Source organism: Mytilus californianus, unplaced genomic scaffold (assembly GCF_021869535.1).
Source record: "Mytilus californianus isolate M0D057914Y unplaced genomic scaffold, xbMytCali1.0.p SCAF_4, whole genome shotgun sequence".
Classification (NCBI taxonomy): Eukaryota; Metazoa; Mollusca; class Bivalvia; order Mytilida; family Mytilidae; genus Mytilus; species Mytilus californianus.
In genome coordinates this window covers 50057609-50084334 of record NW_026262690.1, presented here as the reverse complement: position 1 = coordinate 50084334, position 26726 = coordinate 50057609, and the positions used below count along the sequence as shown (strand labels likewise).

Sequence of the window (26726 nt, the reverse complement as noted above, 5' to 3'; positions counted from 1 at the left end):
CTGTCGGGAATTATCAGATTAATATTTTATAAGATGCGTATTCATATGTACCGCACAGCTCAGCACGTAAGAAGAGCAGGTGTAGTAAAATGCAAAGAATCTAAGTATATCTAAGGAAAACATAATTTCGCTTTCATTAGGTTGATGGCATGTAATAAACCTATAAACTGATTTATCAGGCTATAAAACATAATTATACAAAAAATACACTTCATACAAATAAGTAAAGACACAACATTTTCTAATTAACGACACATTAACAATAAATTGAGAGCATGATTACGTGGAGGTAAAACATTTATAATTTACGATCACATGTAAAATGAATTAGTTCTATTTTGATGTTGATGATTGCAACAGTGGGACTACTGTCTAAAAAATGACTAGAAATATTATTTGATAGCTCAAAGTCACAGAATAGTTGAGTGATTCGACTGTTGAATGGATTTGAAATCCATGAGAGACGATGCGAACAAACGATAAAGGAAGTTATTACATACTCCTTTATTTTTTTCAATTTTGGGACTTTGTGTTCCCTATAATTGGGCATAACATATATTCTGTTCTAAGTTTGTTCTCAGCTCTTTGTTAATATATACTTTATCAAATCGAAATCTGATTTTAAACTTTGCGTCCCCATCAAAGGCTTTTACCAAGTTTTCTCATATTAACTTGATTCCTGTCGAGTAGTGGTTGCAAATTTGTGGACGATTTGATGTCTCCGTTGCATATAGGCTCTTGGGTACAGGATTTGGATTTTTTCATTGTTTGCACTGAATATTTAATTTCTATTTTAATACCAAATACTTAACACTACTATGATTGTCTTACCTTGTTTTTATCAACTCTGATACAATCCCTTATTGTAATATCAGATATTAAAAAAAACACAAGTGATTGTATCAGAGTTAATAAGTTCACCCGAAACAAGAAAGACGACCATAGTAGTGTTAAGCATGTGGTATCAAAATAGAAAATTTACTATTCAGTGCAAACCTCAGGTGCAAACAATTAAACAACGAAATAAATGTCGTACAAACATTGTGTACATCCTACTCTCACTCTCTTTACTATACCCCTCCTCTTGCGCGATAGTTATTAAGAAACGGGAAACGCTTTAATAGCGTCGACTTCATGGATATCCTGTGCATTCAGCATTTAACACATTTTATTGTATAAAACTACATATTCATCAAATAGAATTGTTCCATCCTTTTGGACTGACTAGATTACATATAATATTTCCCTAAAATACATATTAAGGTAAAATCAATTAAAATCTATGGGAATGTTAATAGTGTTCATATACCATGTATTTAACATTTATATGGTATATAACAAAGGGTCAGCGACTCATTTCACAAAAAATCTTACAAGAAAAAATACTCTAAAGTCATGAACATTTCAGTACAGCTTACGATCAATATTTGTCGTAAGAATTTCTTTTGTGAAAAAGCCCCTGCTTTGCAAGTATGGTACATCTATAATATGTTCATCATGGTGACCCCGCCAAGTTTTGAGGATTTAAAGGGTCCATCCAATTTTAAGTTATTTGTCCGATTTTAACCAAACGTTATACAATTATAATATTAAGATGAGTAAACTTTCCAGCAAAAAGTTTTTTTTTATCCATTGACTTTTTCGGTGTTATGCCCCAGGAACTTTAGATTGCTTGCCCAAAGTCAGTGGCAAATATTTCATGCATATTCTGGACGAGAACAAATTAATATACAATAGGTAAGTTAACCGGGATGAAGAACCGGAAATTTGGGCTGCCAGTGGAAAATGAGGGTATTTGTATGTTGTAATGAGATAGGGGCAGCAGGATTCAAGATTCAAAATTCAAAGTTTTATTTAGAGTCGATATTCCATAAACTACATAAACACAAGCTCTAGTGAGCTTTTCAAATCGACTTAATAACAAAATACAATACACACATACAAAAGTCATGAAAACAATACAATTTTAAACATATAATGCATAGTAAGATACCATAAATGACAAATATAAGTTAAAAGCATAGTACGCTTAAAACTTGGCACAAGTTAATAATAAGATTGCACAAATCAAATAGTCAAAAAAATAAACACAGGTCATGATAACACTATATGCATGCACTGCACTGGCATGAGCTGTTACTTGGATCCCATGTTTGTACCAATTTTTTGAATTGGTCAAAAGATGTTTCCATTCGACAATGGTTCGGCAGCTCATTCCAGATTTGTGCAGCATTATAGCGAAACGATTTTAAGCCATACTTAGTAGTTCGGACTCTTGGGAGTACTGCTGTTTCCTGTGATCTTAAATCATACTTGTTAATTTTTATATCAATCAAATCATGAAGGTAGCTTGGACTTTTTTTGTGAATTATTTTAAATGTTTCTATTGCAATTGTTTTTATTCTGACTTCTTATTTTTAAAGATGGTAATCTAGATTTTTTAGCAGTTTTTCGTATGGACTATCATAATCTTCATAAATGAATCTTAGAGCTCTTTCTTGAATTTTTTCCATTTTAAAAGAATTTTTTTCGCTACAGTAGTGCCAAATTACTGGACAATAGTTAAAATTGCCTTTTTACATATTTCAGATATATGATTGTTAAAGTTTAAGTCCGAATCTATAGTTATTCCAAGAAGTTTAACATTTTCTTCACAAAAAATTTTGTTTCCATTTAAATTAAATATCAAATTATGTTTATTTGTTTTTTTTTCCAATGGCTATAGCCTGGAATTTGTCAGGATTAGCCTTCATCAATTTTGCCTTGAAACGGCCACCCGTCACGGGTCCCTCAGAGTCAGTGTTGCAAGGGTTATTTATCTACATGGGGCATCGTGAAAACTTTGTACATTGTAAGATCCTCACATGAATATGCTGCATACGTTTGTCGGCTTAATATCATGGTCCGTTGACCAATCACATAGTAATTCTCCTTTGGACTTAGACATGTGTGTGTTCGTTGTGGACATACTGACTCCTCATTAATGCCGCGTCATCAAATGTTCATTGAGATTTGTACATTGTGGTGTCCTAAAACGAAGGTGCGGATATGTTATACCCCATGAATAGATTACTTTAGCTGTATTTGGCAAAACCTTTCGGAATTTCGAGACTTCAATGCTCTTCAACTTCGTTTTTGATTCGAGCGTCACTGATGAGTCTCAGTGGCGGATCCAGAGGGGGGCGTAGAGGGCGTACGCCCCCCCTTTGCCTGAACTTTTTTTTTTTTTTTTTTGTAAAATTATTAATCAGACTAGACTTAGTGAACTTTGCCATTTCCCGGCAGTGTATTTAATTGTTATGCGACAATTCTTTACTTATAAAGATATTTTTCGCTCGTATTTACTGTAATATATTATTGATTATGTTGAAGTCATGTGATTCGCTACGATGGAGTTGATCAGTACGTCGAAAAAACGACACTCAGTCATGCACTTTGAAATTCAAATTACAGTAACACATTGCTTAGTCGGAAGATGACAAGCATGACGCCTTCAAAGCGACAAAGGATTGAGCAAGAACGTATTGACTTCTATTTCACAATTCCACTCAACAGAAAGTAATATTCTATTACACTCTCATGAAAAAAAAAGTTTCAAAGCAATATTATTCACCTACGAAAATATGTGTAACCCCACACGCCCCAGCCAATTAATAACATTGCTGAATAATGATCCCCAGTCAGTAAGCTCTAGATAGATTTAAAGTCTAAGGTTCGGACCATTTGATTTGATAGGTCAGTCTGAGATATTTTAGAGAACAAATTTTGACCCTGGTTTTTGCCTTAAACAAAAGTTCTGGCCGTATCTGTATTGAAAACAATTATCCCCTTTTTTGAAATAAGAAAAAAAAAAAATCCAACAAAATTATTCAGCATTAAATGAACGTGGTGAACAAAAAACGGGCGTAATTTTTTTGGGGGGTTTGCATGTAAATCCCATATCTGACCGGAATGTCTGTTTCGCCGAACTGATATACTGAATACTTTTTCAAGGCCCAACTGCAACCTGCCTGCTGGGTGTGGCCTTTATGTCTCCATTTGTCGACCGTCATTCACAACTTCGTTGGCATTTGATTTTCAGACTCATTCGTAGCCTTTGGTTGATTTGGAACCCATCACTTCCCTTGTTGGGTGAAACATTTCAACCAAACATTTGGATAAAAATTGCTTGTTTGTCTTTGTTCGTGTCGGTCGTATTATAAACTTCATTGAATAGCCGTATATCATGTTTACAACAAGAAATCTGTGAGGTTATGCTTATTAACCATACAACAAACGAGAATTTTCCATGTTCATTTTTTACTGACAAATCCCACATCAAATATATTAGTACATAGCTTTGGATCCTTTCAATCATTTTATAATAGACAATTAATGGGGAGAATGCAGCATCAAAAATGTCCTATAAAATATACATGCCCCACGTCAGGAATCGTTAAAAATGTGCATTTTACATTTATTTTATGTTTTTTTATCCCAAAAAAGGTAATAAAAAAAAATTTCGCCTCGCTCCGCTCGGCGAACTTTACATACTACGCCCCCCCTTTCCAAAATCCTGGATCCGCCCCTGGTCTTTTGTGGACGAAACGCACGTCTGGCGTACAATATTTTTAATCCGGGTATCAATGATGAGTGTACATATAAGGACATTATGGGAAGCCAACAACTTCCAGAGTTTTGTCTACTTTTGTCGGCCGCGAAATAAATGTCGCGCTGAAAGGGAGATACATAGCGATCCTAGATTCCGTCGTCATTCGGCGGTGTTCACATTTAGGTTCAGTTTGTGGGTTTTTTTTTAAACTTCAATAACTTTGTCATACCTTCATGGAATTTTATGATATTTGGACAGAAGCTTTTTTGTGACCAAAAGACAGTACCAGAGCAAATTTTGAAAATCTTTATTTTCTTTTATTCGTATTTTACTGATAAATGGACTTAATCTTTTTACAGTAATCATTAAGATACATTCTAAGAATAAAGTTTTTCATTCATCAATAACGTTGTCAAACCTTCTTTAAATTTGACATAAGTTGGACAGAAGGTTTTTATGATCAAAAACCAGTATCCAGAGCAAATTAATGAAAATTTTCTTTTTCATTTTTCCACATTTTACTGATAAATGGACTTATTTCATTTACAATCATACCACATCTTCTTAATTATAAATTTACAGAAAACAAGTAGATACAGTCTAGGGATAAAGTTTTTCAGTCATCAATATCTTTATCAACCCTTCATAGAATTTAATGAAACTTTTAATTTTTTGTTTAAATTCTGTATTTTACTGATAAATGGACTCATTTTTTACAGTCAACATTACACTTTAACACTGACAGCAGCAATTGCAGCAAGACACAGGGCTCCACAGAACCATTCACATTTTTTTTACTATTTAGTATGCATTTTGTTGGCATAAATCCTCCTAAACACTTAATCAGGTGTTCATGATTTGTACATTTTTAGTTCCAAAAAGAAGATGAGCATATCAGTATGTTGTGTACTTATTCAAATGTTCATGAAAGTTTGTACATTGTAAGATCCTGAGATGTGCATATTAGTATGACATTCTGGTCTGTTGAAAAATATAAGATTTGTACATTTTTTAGCCTGGGACCAATATAGATCTCCAAAAACTACAAAGCAAGTGACCACAACCATAGATAGGATAAGTACTCATACTTAAAGATTTAGCTGGAATTTTACTTGTTTCTTCAAAAAACAGGACCCTTATCTCTCAATTGTACCTGGCATTTCAAAGTAGTTTCCTTTACTTCTTCCCTCTAGCACATATTTGTTAATGGCCAATGAGTGTTATCCTGAATATGCATGACATTACTGGTAATCAATCTCATAGAAACTGTCTACTTTAAGTATATCAAAAGCAAAGTAATTTTACTCTAAACTTATGATATCAATTCTTTCCAGCAAATAGTTGTTTGCACCTTTTATTATTAAACTAATCATTGAGATACATGTCATCACCAATGCAATAGTTTCGAATTAAAATTATACATTGTTCACTGGAGACTATACTGGCTGTCAGTGAGTACTACTTGGTACATTTTCTACTTTCTATCCCATTGTTAAATATGTCTTCTCCTTAGTATAATATCAACCATTTTACTCCTAAGACTTATAAAAGTTCTTCAACCTTCAGTAATAGTAACACAGTTTCATGTGTGTACTTGAAGGATTAAGCAATATTTTGACAAATCAATTTCATTAACATGCTACCAAATCAGAAGTGCTGAACGATAGCTCTGAAATGCAATTTTGATATATTTTGGCAAAGGAGTAGGCCCAGCAAGACCCCCTTTTGGCCACAAAATATAGCATTTTTACAAATTTGTTAAAATGTAAACTTTTAGCTATTCATTGGAAAGCAGAATACTTTTGCTACATAAATATTGGCTGTTTTTGACAATACAATGCACATGCATCAGGTACTAGCATCATTAATTCATGCAAAATTACTGAAATCTTCACAATTTTAACATTTGTGCTAATTTTTATACGGTTTTTGTCTAAAATTGAAGTGTTCAGTCATATTTAAATATATGTTGTATTTGATGATATTACATAACATATATAAAGGTTGAGACTGAACACGAATGCGGCCACTTTCATTTTAGACAAAAACCATCTGAAAAGTGACGTTTTATGGCATATTTGATAGATTTTTCATATTTAAGCTTGAATTTCAGCGTCTTTAATGACCAAATCAGTTCAAACCTGTTCCAAAAAACTAATTGAATCGACTGAAGTAGACTCTTACATTTAGGTGTTTAAAAAATGTCAAAAATCTTTCACAAATGCACTTCAAATTTTAGGCCAAAATTAACCCTTACCGGACCTTCTCCTTTTGAGTATATACGTGAGATATAAATATCCAAAAGTGAATAAGGACATTCTTCACCAACACCAATATTTGACCCAAAGTAAAGCTAAATTTGCAGAGACCAGAAGAAATTATTGGATTGTTTGTTGTTTGCTTAACATCCAGTGGAGACCAGAAGAGTCACTCTGTGAGTGTGTCCCATATACATATATAACTAGGGTATATTCTATGTAGGTTGACCTATGTACAAATCTTCATGTCTATGTGACAAACTGTCACAAGCTGGCAAAAATGAAGATTTTGTATTAATCGTGTAAGACCTTGGAAGAGGATTATGGACAACCAAGTGTTTTATGACCCAGGTAGGAATACTGGGGCCAATAAATAAATTCATGTATTAATCCCAAAAACATTATACCTTGTAATTTAAATTTGCATTGCATTGAACAAGCTGACGAGGAAAATGAAAATAATCATGGAGTTGTTTTCACAACTTTTGTATGTGTATTTATATTTTGTTATTCGGTCGATTTGAAAAGCTCAGTAAAGCTTATGGTTTTTTAATGAATATCGACTTTAAATTAAATTATTAATTGAATATGAATTGAATTAAATTTACCTTTTTCACAGTCATGACAGTGTAACAAATTCCGTTGTGTTTATCGACACAAATAATGACCCTGTGACCTCTGACCTCTGGTAGTGATGAAATTATAATTCTTCGACTGAAAGGATACGATTTAATTACGATTTCGAAAAGGGGAGAATAAATGAAATTACACTGGAAAGGACATTTTTATTTTAACTTTACCCGAAGTAACCCCGCAAGGACACGTTGAAGAGATATTTATGAATAAAACAGAGTGCTAGATCATCAATATATATTGCGACTGGCTGGTAGTTGAAAAGTGAAATTTCAGATATCATATCCTCTTTTTATAAACTGAGGCTTTCAGACCTTGAAATATTCCATCCGCTCATATTTCGTAGTAATGACCAAGGGCTTATATCTAACATCTAATATACGTCCTTGTAGTGCATAACAAGATTTTGTGAGGTAGACCAGAGACATATATACACATGTGTATATACGTGTAGATTATAACATGCCCTTTTCCATATTGGCCCTGGTATCATCTCGAGACTCCCATATCGGCCTCGAGGCTTTGTGGAAAAGACATGTTATAATCTATTTATCACATATTTTAGTTCTGCAGAAAAGAGAAAAAAGTTCAATTATAACAATTTAATGAAATATAACAGGTAAAATCTTTAAAAATTTATCACAAAAGTTTTATCACATTTTCAAATTTAGTTTTTATCATTTACTCCACAGAGAAATTTATTGTCACATTTCCACTTATTTTGGAATATGGCAATACACAATTGCGTAATTCTCCGGCACTTTTTAACCACTCCTTTAGAATTTTAATGTCACTTTCAGTTGTTTTCCTTGTGTTAGCGTTTTTCATTTGCTCTACAAAGTCTGTCGTATCGCTTTCCTCCACTGCGATGAAACGAGCACCGTCATTGTTTGCCATTGTCGTTAAGGACACAATGACGTCACGTCATTTGGAATCAGGGCACAATAACCAATAACCTCTTTTTTGCCCCGGACAATTTTGAGGTTATTACATATGGAAAACCGTGGCCCAACGTATTCGTAACAAATATGTGATAAACATATTCATCATATACTTGTATAAAATATTACCAAAATTTTACTGTTCAATAACATTTAAAAATATTAAAAGGCTATGAAAGGATTACTAGGTTTATTGACCAGATTCCTAAGAATTTCCTCAGCGGGCTGATAAAGGAACCTTTATAGACTGCTTCCGGAATGTTATCACATGCCTTTCCGTTAATTTCCGTGACGTTTATCACATGCAACTACGTGCATTTCCGGAAATTTGTTCGAAAACGACAACACAGTGCGGAAAACCGCAAGTGATTTAAGACTTTTCACAAAATGGTTGAGGAGCAAATTTCAAACTAAGAACATGATAATTGTTGTGACAAGATAAATAAAATGCTTGTAATATGAGGGGCCTGATGGGTTATTTTGATTCTTCGTGATCGGCGCATTTTCGCTATCGTGATCCTTTTTTCTACAGATTTTTTTTTTTATATTTTCGTGATCCGTGATCATTGAAATTTATTTTCTGTGAATCGTGATTGACAAAAAACTCAACTCGTGAATCGTGATGAGACCCCCTCCCCCCCCCCCCCCCCCCCCATGAGGCCCCTCTAATATCAATAAAAACAATTAAAGTTAAGAAATTTGTATTTGGTTGTCTGTAAATTATTATCTAAAAATTCATAGAAAGACAAAATTTTAATTAATAGTTCTTGTCTGTATTTCTGCTGCTGCTCTTGGGCTGATATCATGACCTAGGGCCGATAAAGGGTCTGATATGAAAAATGCCATGTAATAATCTATACGTATATATGTCTCTGGGTAGACGAAATCGACCTTAACCCTCTTGATGCCACATTTAAAAAAATCAACGTTTCGACGTTGCCAATACCCCAATAGGCAATGACAATTTGACGTCGCCAGTACCAAATTCTTTTGACGTCGTCTTTTTGACGTATTTTTTTCTCATATTATAGGATTAAACGCCTTTTATGATATGTTTGTGAGTGACTTGACCAGTTTATACACCAATAAATTCTTTTAAAAAGGCGTTTAATCCTTATAATTCTTAAAAATGGAGATAAAGAATTGATTTTTCCACATTCGTAACCTCTATCACACGTATATTGTATATTTGTGTTATTGAATTGGCCTGGTGCATGAATATATGTGTTGGTTAACGCAAAAATATGTACTCCGTGAAATTTGCTATCTGATAAAAAAATAAACTACAAAAATAACTTGTTATCATTCAAATGAATTTTTTTGTGTTTATTATTTAATTCAACGATTAGCGCGAAGTGAACATAAATATTTTTAACGTCGAGCCGGATTGTGTAATTATCGCCGCCATCAGTAGGACAACCGGATGTGCATCTTGTTTACATTGGTTACAAAAAGTAGTTCGGTCAACGTCGTCTATCGAAAAATAAACAACGTCAAGATCCACTACCGGAAGCCCTCTCGACCAATCATATTAACGTATTCTCTAACATGCAAACCATATAAGAATTATTGATTTATATAGTTGTTTTTTCTACGCGAACGGCATTCACAATGGCGGTGACCAGGAGATCATTTTGATAATGCTATATTGACCGATTAAAATCTTTCTATACAAATTTGCTTCTTGATGGACCAAGGAGATTCATGAATGTAGAGTTAGCTGATAAATTTTTGAAAATACTGTTGAATTTGTGCAATTTACGTGTAAATTACTTTACCCATTTAAAATTTCGACTGATATAATTCTCCAAAACGCAAGACCAATTATTAAAAGCTATTTTTTTAATTGCAAGGGAATATTGTAAAGTATTATGCAATACGTATTTGCCACCTACAATTTTGGCTATATATTTTCATATCATAACAGTTTTTAAAAAGATATTTTATGGTATTTATGGGCGGATTTTACCAAACCATGAGTTGAAAGACACAGAATTGTCGGTAGTCAGTATATTTGTTTATTTGGTCATAATTTTATCTTCGATTGTTTTTGTTTTCTACTGATGTGAACATTTATAATAATATTTTGCAAATTAATTTGGGTAAAATATATGGCAAACTTCGGGATAAAAAATTATTGTTTATATCACCAGTAAAAGATAATTGTCCAAGGATGAATATAACTTATAAACAAATAGATTTGTGATAATTTTTTTCTATTGGTTGATTGAAATCCAATTAGAAATAACTTTATAAAATTTATATTTAAAAACTGTAATATATAGCCTAAAGTTGTTCGTGAAAAATACTTCTCGGCCACTGTATAAAAAGGGTTTGTACATAATTTCTTCTAAAAGGGTAATGAAGGGTCAGTTATAATCGTTTTCCCCATGTTCAAGAACTTTTATTTTTCTATAAGTAACATTTGATTTAACAATTACCGATAAAAAAGGAGGCGAGTAATGTCGTGATATTTTAACCTCGCAACATTGTCCTGTGCTGTCTCTATACATAAACCATGTGAGCAGTAGTCTTTTTTTATATTACATGTAAGAACATTTTTTTCTTGCATTTAATGTTTAGGGATACATTCAGAAGACGGGCTTAAATTTATCTTAACTTGTCTCGACACGGGACTATTTAATATATGAAGTTATATAGATGTGATTGCGTATTGAATGTTTGGCAACCTCTGTTTGTCATGATTTTTTTTAATTTATTATGTCTTTTGATGTAGGCCTATACCACTTTTTTTTTATCTTGGAGATGGGGTATTGAAGGTGACGAGATTCCTTTTGTGTAAATTTCTGTAGAACAACCTCAATTTCAAAAACATACAGCAAATGAAAAACAGTATGAAAGAAAGTATTGCCCGTAACTATTATCGAAAACAATTTTAGTACCCATACTCCTTGTATTCTTCACCTGCAAAACAACATATATTATTTCTAAATAGTATATTTCACATCTTTAACCGAATCAAAAGGTTAAAAATAGTTCCAGATTTTAGAGGCCGTATTAACCGCTGCTGGTTTTGTGTAAAAAAAAATGTGCCAGTAGAGGGTGTCTCCTCTTATATATCTTTTCGTGTTCTCTTCTAACGAATGCAAAGACATTGGGTGTTCATTTTGTATTTTTTAATGTGAATCATCGCACAGAGAAATAGAGAATACTATTATCGACAAGATCCTTTTAAGTTAAATCACAAAAATGAATTTCGAACACTCGGAGAACATATTGTTTCATCAGTTTATTCTCTATAATTTATTTATGAATATTTCATGACCAGGTCTGTGGTATCTGTTTAGTGAAATTCAAATCCCTAGCTTCTGTTAAATCCGGAAAAGTCAGATTTCAAATAAAAAATACTGGTCCCTCAGGCTTTAAAATTTCAAGCTGGATACAGATGGTGCATGCATGGCTAAAAATACCAAAATAATGTCATGAACCTTTATGTAAAAAAAAAGATCTGTAAAGGGTTTATATGAAATATAACCAAGCTGATGCTAAATGTTGATGAATGATCCCTGTTTATGATCAAGCAATACCATCTCCTTGAAATCCTATTGGAAATAGAAATACAGAACCCGTAACATCTCTTTAAAGGTTAAAATTCAGTAACCTTCATTTTTTTTCAATAAATGATTAAATACTTATGTGTTATACTTGTACACGAGTATGAATAAGCCAAATATAGTATTAGAGATGAGGTTTTTCACTACAGCCTAGTCTTTATTTAATAAGACCTTATATAGTATTATGAATTAGGTCATTAATTTTCTCAATTGAATCATTTCACATTTTTCATTTCGGGGCCTTCTATAGGCGACTAGTGGTATTGTTTTTCTCATCGTTGAAGGCCGTACGGTTGCCTGCAATATTGCTGACATCCACTTCTTTTCAACTTTGGTTGATTGTTGTCTCATTGGCAGTTATACCACATTCCCTTATTTTTACATAATAAGTATGAAATATTGGTCGCTGAACTAAATGACATGCAATTAATTAATCGTAAATTCAGTTTTAAAATAGCTTTACTTAAAATTTGAATTAAATATTTCGTCTATCAATAAATATTTCGTCTATCAACTATGAGAAGCCGACTGAAAGTGTCCGGCAATAATGCACCATATAATGTTTAATGACACGATTTCATTCTGAAATGTTTGTAAAATATTTTTCCTGCGGTGTTCACACAAATAAAACAGTCGAAGTTCACGAAATATATGTTTGTAAAAAATGGAATTAACCCTTTCCTCCTTCACGGCAGGAACTCAGCTAGCAATAATAAAGAACACTTTGAAACATCAAAAGGAGTAAAAAACATGGTTAAATTTCAATTGTCGAAAACTAATAAATACGAAATTTTGTTTATCAAATTAAAGTCAAGTATTTGTCGCTTATCAGTCAAACACCATTTGGATAAAAGGAATACAATTTAGATAAGAAAATGTGGGCATTGGCAGTGTGTATTTTATCGACAATGTTAGGGAATTTCTGTTGAGTTCCATGTTTAAAATGAGTGTTTTTCTAAATTTTCATAACTCCAAATCTCAATATTCTTTTAATATTTACCGAGTCCTAACTGTGCGTTCTCTTGGGCCATGATTCTGTCATGGGTGGACCGATTTCCCGTTTCGGACTGAGAGGGTAAACACATAAACATTACTATTCGAACATACGTAATGTGCGAAACTTTCTAAGTATTTTTCAACACACAGTCTGACGAATATGTCGGATATGCGGTCAATAAAGTGTTTTATATTATGTTAGTCTGATAAGTTACAATGCCAAAAAAGGGCGGCCCGGTCTTGTTGTTCAATTATCTTCTGTTTCCTCCTCTTATTTCAATCTTTAAAACGTCAGCACCAGTGTCATGTGTGTGCATGCAAATATAAAAAGCAACGTTGTCATTTGCCGCTGGAAGACGGTTTTTTTTTCAGAGAAAGAAAACTCAATTTACTTTTGCCATAATCATAACGTCACAATGACGTCATGGATATTACGTTATTGCTCCAAAATACACTTAGATGACCGATGGTCAACAATGTTATAAAGCATTAATTATTTAGTGTAGTATAGGTTGCAAAGTTTTGATTTATAATATATACTTATTGTAATATTGCTGAAACGACATATATATATATATATATATATATATATATATATATGTCGCCTTGGCATCAAACCCCCAAACGACTTATATGTCGCACTGGCATCAACACTGAAACGAAATATATGTCGCTTTGGCATTAAGAGGGTTAAAACGATCGTATTGAATTTTGATGTCCAAAAATAGGCAGATCGGACATATTTTTGTTTGGGATTAATTGTAATTATACCATTATAATGAGACTGAAAAATGTTTTATTTTTGTTAAGATCAACAATAATTTTACCTGGCGTAGCCGTGCGTAAAATATATTTCGGCATTTCTCTTCGAAAAATGGCTTGTGTAATGGAATAAAACGTCTGCTTTGTAAACTTTCTCATTTTTCTCCGGAATAGGCTATTTAAAAAAATATTTATCTACTCCAAGGATCTTACTTTACAAATCCTTGTCTACTCTATATGTGGAAAATTTTGTGAAAATATAAGAAGTGGCAATTCTTACCTTTCATACCTTTAGTTTCGTCGATAAAAAATAATATGGACTCGTTCAGTGTCCAGTTTGGAGGTCATTTAAGTTACTGTACACATTCCTGCATGTTCTGATTTAATCAATATACATGTATGAAAAAAAATTCATATAAACAGTTTGAAGGTAAACTAATAATCCAATCAAATTGCGTAAGATTCAATAGCAATGACCGGTCCACATCATAATAAGTAATAGGGGTAAACTGGGTAGGGAGAAAATGACAGATATTTTAAGTTAATTTTTTGCAATAACGAATAAAAATTTGTCAACCAAAAGTTTTGCTATAATTTCAAAAACATGTCGTTCTGTAATGGTATAGTTTTCGGATATTTCATTTGCGTATAAGGCAATAGAAAGTTTGGGCTTCAAAAGTCATCATAATTATTGACTTTATACAGAAAATTCGCCCTTTCAAAACATTTAATGTTTCACAAATAATACATGGATACAAAGTAAAATAGTTTCTTAAAACACTGCAAAATAATTCATTCTGATTGGTATAGTGGTATTGTCATAAAGGGCGTTGAAATGAACCGTGGTATAGCAAACATCGAATTCCCTCACAAAATGTTATCACACACTAGTCCAAATGATTATGATGTCTTGAAAGGCTATTTTAATTTTTTTCTGTGACGCCTAAGTTTGGACTAGTAATGACTATGATGTCAGAAAACTTGTGTAAGTGAGATGTACACATTGAGATGTTTTTTTTTTTTTCCATATTTGTATAATTTGGTATTATCATTTTCTATAATATACGGACATAATAACATTGATATATAGATAACTGCATGTAAGACTTACTCCTCAGTCTAAATGGATGAAAATAATCTTTTAATATTTTTTTTCTTGAACATAGATATAAGAAGATGTGGTATGAGTGCCAATGAGACAACTCTCCATATAAGTCACAATTTGTACAAGTAAACCATTATAGGTCAAAGTACGGCCTTCAACACGGAGCCTTGGCTCACACCGAACAGCAGGCTATAAAGGGCCCAAAAATGACTAGTGTAAAACCATTCAAACAGGAAAACCAACGGTCTGGAAATAGTATATATACTTGATATGTCCTATAGATGCACCCTTCAGCGCCCTTTAACTGCATATATCCACGCCATTTGAACTCTGTTTGATAGCCTTGTCTCATTGGCAATCCTACCACATCTCCTTATTTTTATATGTATATATATATATATATTAATATGTATGATAATAATACGTAATTCTTGTTTTATTTTGTCTTTGATGACATTCCAGATTTTGGATTTTATATCAATAAAATCTAAGTTGACTTTGACATACTTGATGACATTCCAGATTTTGGATTTTATATCAATAAAATCTAAGTTGACTTTGACATACTTGATGACAATCCAGATTTTGGATTTTATATCAATAAAATCTAAGTTGACTTTGACATACTTGATGACAATCCAGATTTTGGATTTTATATCAATAAAATCTAAGTTGACTTTGACATACTTTATTTATTCTTGATTTTTAATGATAAAAATGAATTTACCAGTATGTAGAATAGTATCTCAAACTATTAACTAAAAGGGATGTAAACCGGGTAAATGTCATCGAGACAGCAACTTAACAATAGCAAATACGTTTCTAGTTACCTGCTTCTAAATATATCTCATATCACATGTAGTTTGTATCGATAGCCTAGTACGTATTGTCTCACCTTAAGTAAAACTTGTCATTAGGATTGTGACAGCTTTCTCTTCTGTCAAATACAGGAAAGCAATTGCCACTTTGAAATGTGTTTTAACTTAATATCCTAAATGCTGGTTGCATATAATTTTGTCTCCTTTTGTGGCGTTTACGCAAAGGTGTTTGTTTTAGAGTGAATATTTCTAAAAAAAAAAAAGCATGTGTTATCTAAGTTAATTCAAGTTTTTCAAGCCTTTTTTAGCCTCGATCACACTTCTCGTTTACATATTAACAATTATAATATATAATATAATGTAATCCTAACTACTTTTCTGTCTCTAGTCTGTCTTTTTCGGGCAAAAGTTTTGTTGAAAAGTTGAAAAGTGATAATATTGTTATCCGTATCTATTTTTTGGGGGGTTTTTTTTGTTGAAAAGGGCATCACTTTCTTGTCACAAATATCCTCTTTCTGATATTTTTCCTTTGAAATTTTGTTTACCCTATTGGGTATCGAGGAAATAAAGTAATTTCACAGATAAAAACCATCAAAACTTATCTCATCCCAAAATATGAAATATTGAGGTGCAAAAATGTGTGTATAACAAGTTGCTTTCATTAAAAAAGAAAAGCAATACGTGAACCCGAGACCGCTGACTGGTCACCAAATATTTGTTGCTGAATTTATTTTTGCTTTTGATTTGAAATAAATGACTGTTAATAGAATGAGGTAATGAAGATATTAAAACACCGTTATTGAAAATATGTTATTGTGTGTAGATTCTAGCACAAGTCAATTAAGAGCACTGTTGGATTTTAGTTGTAAATAGAAAATTGTATACAGCTACCATTTGAAATGATCTGTTAAGGCTTGACTATTTTATTTATTACTTGGGAATGTACATAATTTGTTCTCCGTGTTTTATGTACAAAGACCTAATCCTATTGCAATTCTCAATTTCTGCAAACCGGATGTCTAAAGCAAATTGCACAGACCGATCAAGATATAAAGTTCAGCACTCAGTTTGCTTCATAATCTGGATGCGTTTATTTTGTTTTTCATGTCTTCATATTTTGTTTCCTGGATGCTTTAAATTATTCCTATACTCATTGAAGCTGTCTGTACTCATGGAAGAGGTTGTATAGAGAAATTGAAAGTCCAATTGTCATGTGAAGTGTAACTCTGTGACACAAATTATAAGAATATTTCGTATTTTGTTCTTGGAAGTAACACACCAGCTTTATTAGGACCTCTTATATACTTACAATTATTTGGTCAGATAAAACATTTCAAATTTTAAGGATTTCCTGAAGTAACTTAAATCAATTCAACATTTCGACAGGAAGACTTAGTTTTGAAAAATATCTTGTTTTCATAAGTCTTGTGAATACCCGAACATGCACTCAAAAGAACCAATTTATATTTGGTAAAAGTCAATAAACTCATCATGGACACGTGGTCAGGATTAAGGTTTTGTACGCCAGACGCACGTTACGACTACAAAACATTAAAAAAGGCCAAATATAGAAGAAGTTTAGGAGCATTGAGGACCCAAAATTCCGAAAGGTTTTGCAAGCCAAGGTAATCTATTCCTCGGTTTATCCTTAGTATTTCGAAAATTTCAAAATTTATAATAGGACGGTCACTCAAAAAGACAGAAAAAGATAAGAAAAACAACTAGATGTCGGAGTACCTCAATGATGAGCATGCTTCAAAATCACGTTAAGCTCTTACTGCCGTGTCCTAGATTTAGATAAAAATGCAAAAAATCACCTACCACGTCTTAAATCAATGTTTACGCATGCACGTAGTTTTCTTGCGCAAGAAATAGTAAATGGCAAGCATACGCACTGATATTCTGGATAAGAATATGCATTTGCGCCATCACGTTTATCTATTCTAGGTTAAAATCTAATGTTAGTTGAATTCGGGTGTCAAGTGGTTTGACTCCGGATTCTTTACCATTAAATCCGGAATTTGTGTCAACGCAAACCAATATTGTTGTCAAACCAGATTTTATTGTATCGTGTGAACAGGGTGTAATAATAAGTAATATTATGTAAATAAACGGCAAGACGTTTGTAGGGTAGCTGGTCAACACAATGCATACAATTTTCAAAATCGCACAATCATTGCAAAGTTTTAGATGCTATAAGTTTGAACTATTAAAAACAAAAAAAAAAGAATTAAAATTCAATTAACATACATTCCTAACTGTCAATAAATCTTTTCCAGAAATTTAAGATATACTATCAATAAACACAAACGTCAAGTATTTACTAATGGCAATTTTTTTTATCAAATCAATCTCTTCTTCAATTCTAACTTTCTATTTTATTTCTATACACAATATAAGCAGAGACTTATCAAACCATACGTAAACGGTATAAATTAGTAACGTATACGTAGTAATTATGATTATTGTAAAATATTAATTACGTTTATTGTGACTGAAATGCAAGGATTCAAAATTCTTGAGAATTATAACCATGCAACTATTATTTTCATTCCCTACAGTTTAAACATTAGATACTAATTTATTTGTGTTTATTCCTGATAATTGGTAGTCATATGTTGCGTATGATTTTCATAAATGTATTCACTGTTTAAACCCGCGGGATGATAATATAACATTAATTATATTCTAAATGATAAATTTAGTTTCATTTTAAACTTTAATAATTTTAATGAATGTTCCGTTGGTATGTTAGTATCTATTAATGAAAATAACTATTTTAGACACAATACCGTTTTGTTTAATAATCTTTCTGTTTTCCGACCTAACATAAATATTTTTAACAGTAATATCGTTTTGTTCATTTTCTTCTTGTATTCCGACATTTGCTCAGGCTATGGTGGAATTACAAATATGACATGTTAAACGTTCAGAAATAATCAGATTATTCTGGAACACAATTTAATGTTAGTATATTATTCCCAGGTGTATTGTCACAATGGACAATAGCACGTTGTATTAAGGTTACAATGAAGTAATTATTTATATAGGCCACAATGGTAGCCTTTTGGGGTCCTGCGTTTTCACTATAAAAGATCCATTGAAAAAAATGTCAAATTCTGAATTATCAACACCTTTGGGTGTAAATAAAACTGCAAAACACATATGGTGCCGCAGCTTTTTTGATAGAAAAATGGCATTTTTTAAGGGTACTCAACGGTTCCAGAATTTTCGAAATAGTATAAATGAAGAACACCCCTTGCTTAATTTGGCATTGAAAATGTTGTTCGTCACAGAGAGTTTCCTCCAAATTTCTCGCTATTTCTACACCAATGACCAACACTCATTTCTCACTATTTCAATTTTGATTTCTAATTACCAGGGCAGCAGAAAATAAATTTACTTCTACCTATTATCTTGGGTGTGAAATCTAGGTGGCGCCAGTCATCATCTTTAATTACTTCCTTTTAACCTTAAATACTACACAAACAATGCGTACAGGGACCGTCTCAAAACATGAATTATATACACTTTCAAATAAAAACGCATATGCTGTCAAAAGCAAATAGGTTGTAATATATAAATGGCTTTCTTACTGCAAGCTATTCTTTAATCTTTTATTTTCCGATCTACAAATGAACTTTAATTTGGTTGTCGAAATATTAATAAAATATCACGTGGTAACATATCAACAGAGGGACCGTATCAAAGACATAGATAACTACCTGTATAAATTATCGAAAATTTTCGAGACGTTCCGAGAATCTTGTTTCCGAGGATATCGAATGGCCCAATAGAAGCTTCCAAAACTCGCCAATATATAAGCGTGAACCCCCTGAGCAAAAAAGTAAATAAAAGAGTAAGTAATACGCCCATTTCTAGGATTAAAAACAAATAATCAAGTACTCGCAAAACGTTTTGTGTTCGTACCTGCCGACAAAGCAGCCAACAATGTGGTGGTGGTATGACGTAAATACTACACGGAAGTCCTTAAGAATCAAATTATACATTCAACTACATTCAAGGCCGTACGCTCCACAGAGAGTCATATAGTAATTAATCGTGCCACAACCTTAGCTCAGCTTAAAGTCTCGTCTGAACATTTGAATTTCCCCACTATGTATTGGTTACCCAACTACACAAAAAACCCGTAAAATATCGTTTTATCTCGACTTCTAGTAAGTGTTCTACTACTAATCTTTCGGTGCTCTTAACGAGTTCCTTAACTACTATCAAAGAACTTATTAACTTTTGTAAAAAAAACATATGAAAATAGTGGAATCAACTTTTTTTGGAGTGTAAAAAATTCTTTGGATGTTTTGGATAATTTACGTGCTTTTGATGGCCCTTTTCATTCAGTTGACAGTTTTGACTTTTCCGCTTACTATACTACACTTCATACAATCTTATCAAACAAAAGTTTTCCGATTTGATGAAATGGTAGTTGAATAAATCTGATAGCAATTTGTTTTGCTGCAATTAATGTAAAGCCTTTTTCTCTAATGAGAAAGGTAAATATTTTGCTAGATTTACTTACCGAAGGTGTGATGAAATGATTAAAGCTGTAAATTTTCTCCTCGACAACGCTTATGTACGTTTCGGCAATAAAGTTTATCGGCAAATTGTAGGTATTCCTATGGGCACCAATTGTGCCCCTTTAACAGCAGACTTTTTCCTGTACTGTTATGAATCACACTTTATGGCCAAACTCAGTAAAGATCTGTTTAAATTCGATAAATGATAAATTCAACAACACTTAACGATCTTCAAATATCATTGACCTACAACTAGTGGTTCCCCATAAACTGACCTAATCACAAACTAATAATTTGTTGAAGCCGTCGCCGCTGCCGGAAACAGCATACCTACATTGTATGTTTACTTTTAGACTCCGTCAAGGTGAGACAAAAATGAAGAAGTTATGGTGTTCATTCAATAATGAGTCAACAAAACAGAATTAATGTATATTTTAGTGATTTTCATCCATCAAACACCTCTAAACATGTCCAGAACAGGTGGTCCAGAATAAATACTTCTGAGGCCAGGCTGTTTTGCTGCCAGGGACAAGTAATTTCTCTGTCAAATACTGAATCCATATTTGTACTCCTCATCAACCAATATTGAGGTTACTTGTAGTAATGTACATTTAAAAGAATCCAATTTTCAATGTCAAATTTCAAATTTTATTTGGATGTAACAGGAACTACAATTTTTTATTTGGCCTGATCATTCATCTTTTAAGAGGAGGCATTATTTAGTAGATTGTTTTTTCTTTCAAATTATCTTTTTAAAAGTTGTTTTAGAATGGAAACTGAAAAATCTTTGTATTGTTGCAATTCATTAACCTTAAAGTTTAATGTTTTATTTAGGTGTACATATTTATAATGTATATATTAAGTGTATGCTTTTGATAAGTTCTTACTGTAAATAGGACAGGCCAAGTCACCCAAATGGGTATAACACCCTGTTTGGGATATAGGATTCACAAATTTTGTATTTCATATATTGAGCAAAATAAATATGGACTTGTTGTGAGTTTGGAAGATTAACCTCAAACTAATATGTATGTGTTACTAATATTAGGTAAATTAGATGAGTTCTATGTTTATACCTTGGACCTGATGAAGTTTTACCAAAAGAGGGGGGAGGGGGCAAAGATTTGTAAATAACAAATCCTTGGAGGGAGTAACTGTTGACAATTAATGATCATGACCAAACAACTAATAAAATATATTGCCTTATACTGTAGGGGTTCCCATTTACATTAGGCCATTAATATTCTCGCCAACAAATTCAACAATCATATTCCACTTTTTGGCACAAATTCTTTTACCACCAGGTTACATGTTCACAGAAGGATAGCCAGTCATTACGAATATACCATTTAAAACTAGAAAAAGACATCTAGAATACGTTAGGCAAACATTATTCATGTTTCAACCCATGGAAGTTTTCAGCCGCAGATATTTTCTGGAGCAACGAGTATTTTGAGACAATCCCCCTATTTGTATTTTTCGTGATAATAATAATATTTGGCTGCCTGAATAATAAAATCTATGTTTTATATGCAATAACTCTACCTTCAGCTTTGTATATTCGCCACTATGTCTGTTTTTCACGTACATGGTCGAATTCATCATAGGTGTGTGGCGACCCTGAAATATCTGTTGTCCGATTTTGGCGCCAAATTAAAGGGAAACAACTCGCGCCTGACAAAATTATCGTATTTCACCAAAATAATCTAAATTTCGCTTTGTAATTACAAATAATCATACGTTAAACAAATTAATATTCAGATATCGTCCATTCATATAATTGCACACATTATTTTATTAAAGCAATCAATAGAGAATTCACAAAAAAAGTAATTAATGGAGTGTATTGAAATCAGACCATATGGTGCAGAGGGTAAAACAAATGTCCATAACTTTGACATATCCGTTTTTAAAAAAAAATCACCGGGGAAATTTTACTAAAAATCGATTTAACCTTTTTTTTTTGCCTTAAACTGAAATTAGAAAATGGCATAATTTGGACATAAATCTACAAATAAAAGGACTTTTAAGTCTAAGACAACCAGGGAAAACGTTTAAATTTAGAATTCTAATGTTTTTACACATGATAATCATACTGACTTAGTTCTCAAAGTCTCTGAATTTGATGAAGCGCTTATTGTTGAAAGGCTGGAAATGCTTGAAAAAGGGTCAAAATTGCTCATTTCGCTCCGTTTTGAGGAAAAAACGAGCCTGGTGACCCTTTTTCTTTGCATCTTTGGATGCAGCATAAAAAGATCTACAAAATATGTGAAAATAAAAATTTTCTACCTGGGATCCTTATTTGGGTGAGCCACATTAATTGGATGGACATGATTTTTCAATAAATGAACTAGGTGTGTGGTGTTTGTTAGTGTGTTAATAAGTGGAATTACCGGTATAAATACGAATTCGTGGCACAAGTTTGTGTGCTGGTTAAAAGTAAACTGTGTAGTGATTTGTACAACCGTGTTTAGTAGTATTCTATTTTTGCTGACAGTGACTGTAAAAATTTCAGAGGAAAATTAACACGCAAGGATACGGTGTATGGACTTAGTGCTGTGCAGAATACGAATGCAAGGATTTTTTCCTCCAGAAAAGTCTTTTTAGGAAAAAGACCAGTGCAGAAGAAATTACCATTCGAGCCAGAAGGGTCATGTAAATAAATTTTACAATTTTTAGGTAAAGACGGATTAAAATCAACTCAGCAGTCCGAAATTAATGTGAAAGGAATATTTAATTGGACTACTCAAGATGTATGTTCTGACTTTTTACGGTATCATGAAAACATTGCTAGACTGAACAGCTGGACAGAAGAGAAAAAACGGCTTGCTTTTCTTGCTACCTTAAGAGGTCAATCAGAAGCTTATGTGCATGGTTTACCCGAAAGTAATATTACGAACTTGCAGAAACTGGAACTTCGTTTTGTGCACTATAATGTGAAGGAAGCGTATCTAGACGTATACAGACGAACGAAAGGCAATATAATGTAACAGTGAACGCTAGACTGAAAGGAAATTCAAGAATGATGATTGACGGAATGATTGAGGGGTCCGCTATAACTTGGAAAGTTGAAACCGGATTCAGGAGAACATTTATCACAGAAGATAGCTACTATAGTTTAATGCCGGATTGGAGACCTGTGCTTAGCCGAGTAGATTCACTGTTGAAAACGCTGAAAAATTAGGAACGGCTGTAATGAACATTTGTTAGTCTTGTAGTTTTGGTTCATCTATATGTTTCGGAGTTTAGTGTGAGGTCCATTTTCGATGAACTAGTATACATTATTGTTAAGGGGCCAGCTAAAGTCCGCCTCCGGGTGCGGGATTTTCTCGCTGTGTTGAAGACCCATTGGTGGCCTTTGGCTGTTTTCTGCTCTTTGGACGGGTTGTTGTTTCTTTGACACATTTCCCGTATCCATTCTCAATTTTATTAATTTTTGTGAATTTTGTGCTGCATATCCAATGTTAATGTTTGAGGTGTAAAACTTCATACATTAGGCGAAGATTTATTTCAAAATATCGATGTCTATGGTAATTTTGACTCGGGATCCCTGGAAGAGTGAACTGTTTGTCATGTTCAGGAGAAGGACAAAGATATACGACATATTTAACAGTATATCACGGGCATTTATAATAATGGGATAAAAATCAAAAACCTTACCGAAAACGTTACCAGAGACTTGAATTCAGAGGATTTTTTTAAATAGAATAGGACCGAACAGAAATTCCCGAACAAGGAAAAAGGTGCATAAATGAAATTATTGAGATTTGGATATGATAGTAAAGAAATTTTCCGGCATTTGATTTAAAATCAAACATTTGCAATATTCTCCGCTCGTGATATCACTTTTTTTTACTTTATGTTACGATAGAAATAAATATAGAATATCTATAGATAGAACGATGTGATTAACCACTAGTGTAGATTTTATATCATTCCATGTTGGATCATATTCGTTTATGATACCGTTTTACTGGAATAAGAAATCCTGGAAAAGGGGAATTGTGGCGTTTCCTGTTGCTAACACAATCAGTTCAATCGGAGCCCAAGTGATCCACCGAAAGATCTGTCAATGGATCCGACCAGTTCACATATAAAAAGGAAATCGGAACCTTCAAGTAAACAGTACAGTTCATTACAGGCAGTTACACTTAGTGATAATTATAGTTGGATTATATATTTCATAGATAAGTGACATTTGATATTTTTTATTGATACAATATTCTAGTCCGACGTACTAAGTGCCTGATCAACATTAAAATCATTTGATGCAAACTGTTGATTTGATTTCTTAATATTACATTTAAGCTATTTAATTTGTTTGTTAGTATTCTGCCTTGTCCTTAAAGGTTTACGTCACACCGAATCAGGAAAGTAACATATCGGTTTATCCAAAAATTGGCAAGTTAACTTGGTGTTAGCCCTCTAAAAATATGTTATTATAGGTTTTATTAATTAGTTCTATGACTCCTTTAAATACAAATATGGAGTCACTCCTCTCTGAAACATTTAAAATGATAGATCCGCTGTTTTCCGATCAAAAGTTCACATCTTCACCATGAGCCGAAATCATATAGTTAACTTTTCATTCGTCTAATGGGATGTTTAACATACACCCTTTTTTCTCGAATCTTATCGTTGACATTATTATTATTTTTTTATGACGAATTATCCAATTTTGATAGTTTAACCGTCTTAAGGAATATGGGATAACAATGCGTGTTCAAATAGATATGTGGTGCAACAAGCAAGTGATAACCACTGTAATGCCTCCTCTCGAACTGTAAGTCAGCAAGTAATTTTTGTCACAAAGGAAGCCAGATTTTAGATATCTTTTAATAATTTAGGTATTTAATAAAACCTAAATTAAATCAATATATGTAAATGATATCCACATAAAATATTTTCGCTACTTCAAAGGTTGAGCAAAAAAGAAGAAAATGAAAAGGCACACTGTTTAGTTTTCCTTTCACATGATATAGTCAGATCATCCAACCCGATCAAATTACTTATGCAGTTGAAAAAATAGCATATTATAAATTTGCTGTGTCCGAAGCGCTTTTTGTATCTACCTTCATCAGGAACGTTCATACAAAAAAAAGGGGAAAGTCAATGATTATAAGTTCCTGAATTTGAGAGGGCACAGCAGGTGAAGGGCTTTTACTAGATCACCAACAGGGGCATAACATAAATAACAAAATCTAACAATGGAATGAATACATCATCACGAGAGCACTAACGAATAGAGCGATAGGTCTTTTGATGCCTTCAATGTGGTTTAGATATCACTATATGTTTCAACAACTATCTTTGGTGTTTGATGTTAACCAAACTTTGGTGCATAAAAAGTATGAACAAAAATACCGAAATCCAAAGGTAAATTAAACCTGTGGAAATCAATAAAACCTGACAAAACCAAACGTCTGATTATATCAATCAACGAAACGAATGGAAAACAACTGTGATATTCATGACTATCAAGCTATCCACAAAATTTGGTCAATTTTTCATCAGTTTCAAAATAGATTATTACATTACCCGCTGCTGAAGAATGATTAAATATAATCAAAGTGATGGAAATCACTAATGGAAAGATTGGAAGAGTAGTTTAAATATTTTCAAATCATATTTAGATACGGTGTGGACAAAAAAAGAACATTAATACAGCACTATTGCAGACAATTGCATTAACTGTATGTCTTTAGAAAGATAAGCATTTTTTTAGTAGATAAAATGAGCTAAGTGTGAATCAATGATAGCGGAACCCTTAGTTTGTACAACAATGTCGTTTAAATTGCAATTTCATATCTTAACCAAATAATGTTCCGTAATACATGTTCCAGAAAAGCACTTCGGACGCATTAAATTCAAAACGTGTTGTTTTCATTTTTTTCACCAAATAAAGATTTTTCCAATAAAGTTTATCAATTATCCTTGTAAGATACATAACAAACAAATAAACTTGAAAGAACTAAGACCTTTATTGTCTCCAAAAAATAATAGAAAAGGTTGTTTTGGGGGTATTTTGTAGGTTGAAACTTAGGTATACTATTTTTCTCCTCTAAGAATTGCTTATTGATTTTGAAAACAATTACATGTATCATGATTATATGACACTGAAGATTACCAGTTTGAGGGTATTTTAATTCAATTTATAATTTACAGTAATATTTTCTGGAAAAGTGCATTGAAAATGTACTTATTCAACATAAACAGAAAAAAACTTATTTCATTGACATTAGCATTCATTCTTAATTGCAAAAATACACTTCCTGTACACTTGAATATCTTTTTTTTTCTATAAGAAGATTTTATATTTTGCCTTTTCTTTTGAAAAAAAAAGATCTTAAAATAATCCTTAATCATTTAGCTTTCAGACATAATTTATAAAATCACTTTATAAAGTGTGTAGATCAAAAGTAATAGGCAATGCATGAATCTTTCGTTCCTATATATCGAACATCTTATATTTGTTTATTCAATAATGAGGTTTAGTATTTGTGTATTGAGAT

General features: G+C 32.5%; 1 protein-coding gene across 2 annotated transcripts in view; it reads right to left on the bottom strand.

Moving 5' to 3' along the window:
* The window catches only part of LOC127738212 (acyl-coenzyme A amino acid N-acyltransferase 1-like), an 84353-nt gene that overhangs the window by 13458 nt on the left and 44169 nt on the right, over positions 1–26726 (bottom strand). The window contains exon 1 of one of the 2 annotated variants that reach the window (XM_052249380.1): positions 7458–7532. The exons of the other annotated variant lie outside the window; for it this stretch is intronic. The gene's annotated coding sequence lies outside the window, so the exon portion shown is untranslated. Of the gene's footprint in view, positions 1–7457; positions 7533–26726 lie in introns of those variants that run through there. 2 annotated transcript variants of the gene reach the window in all.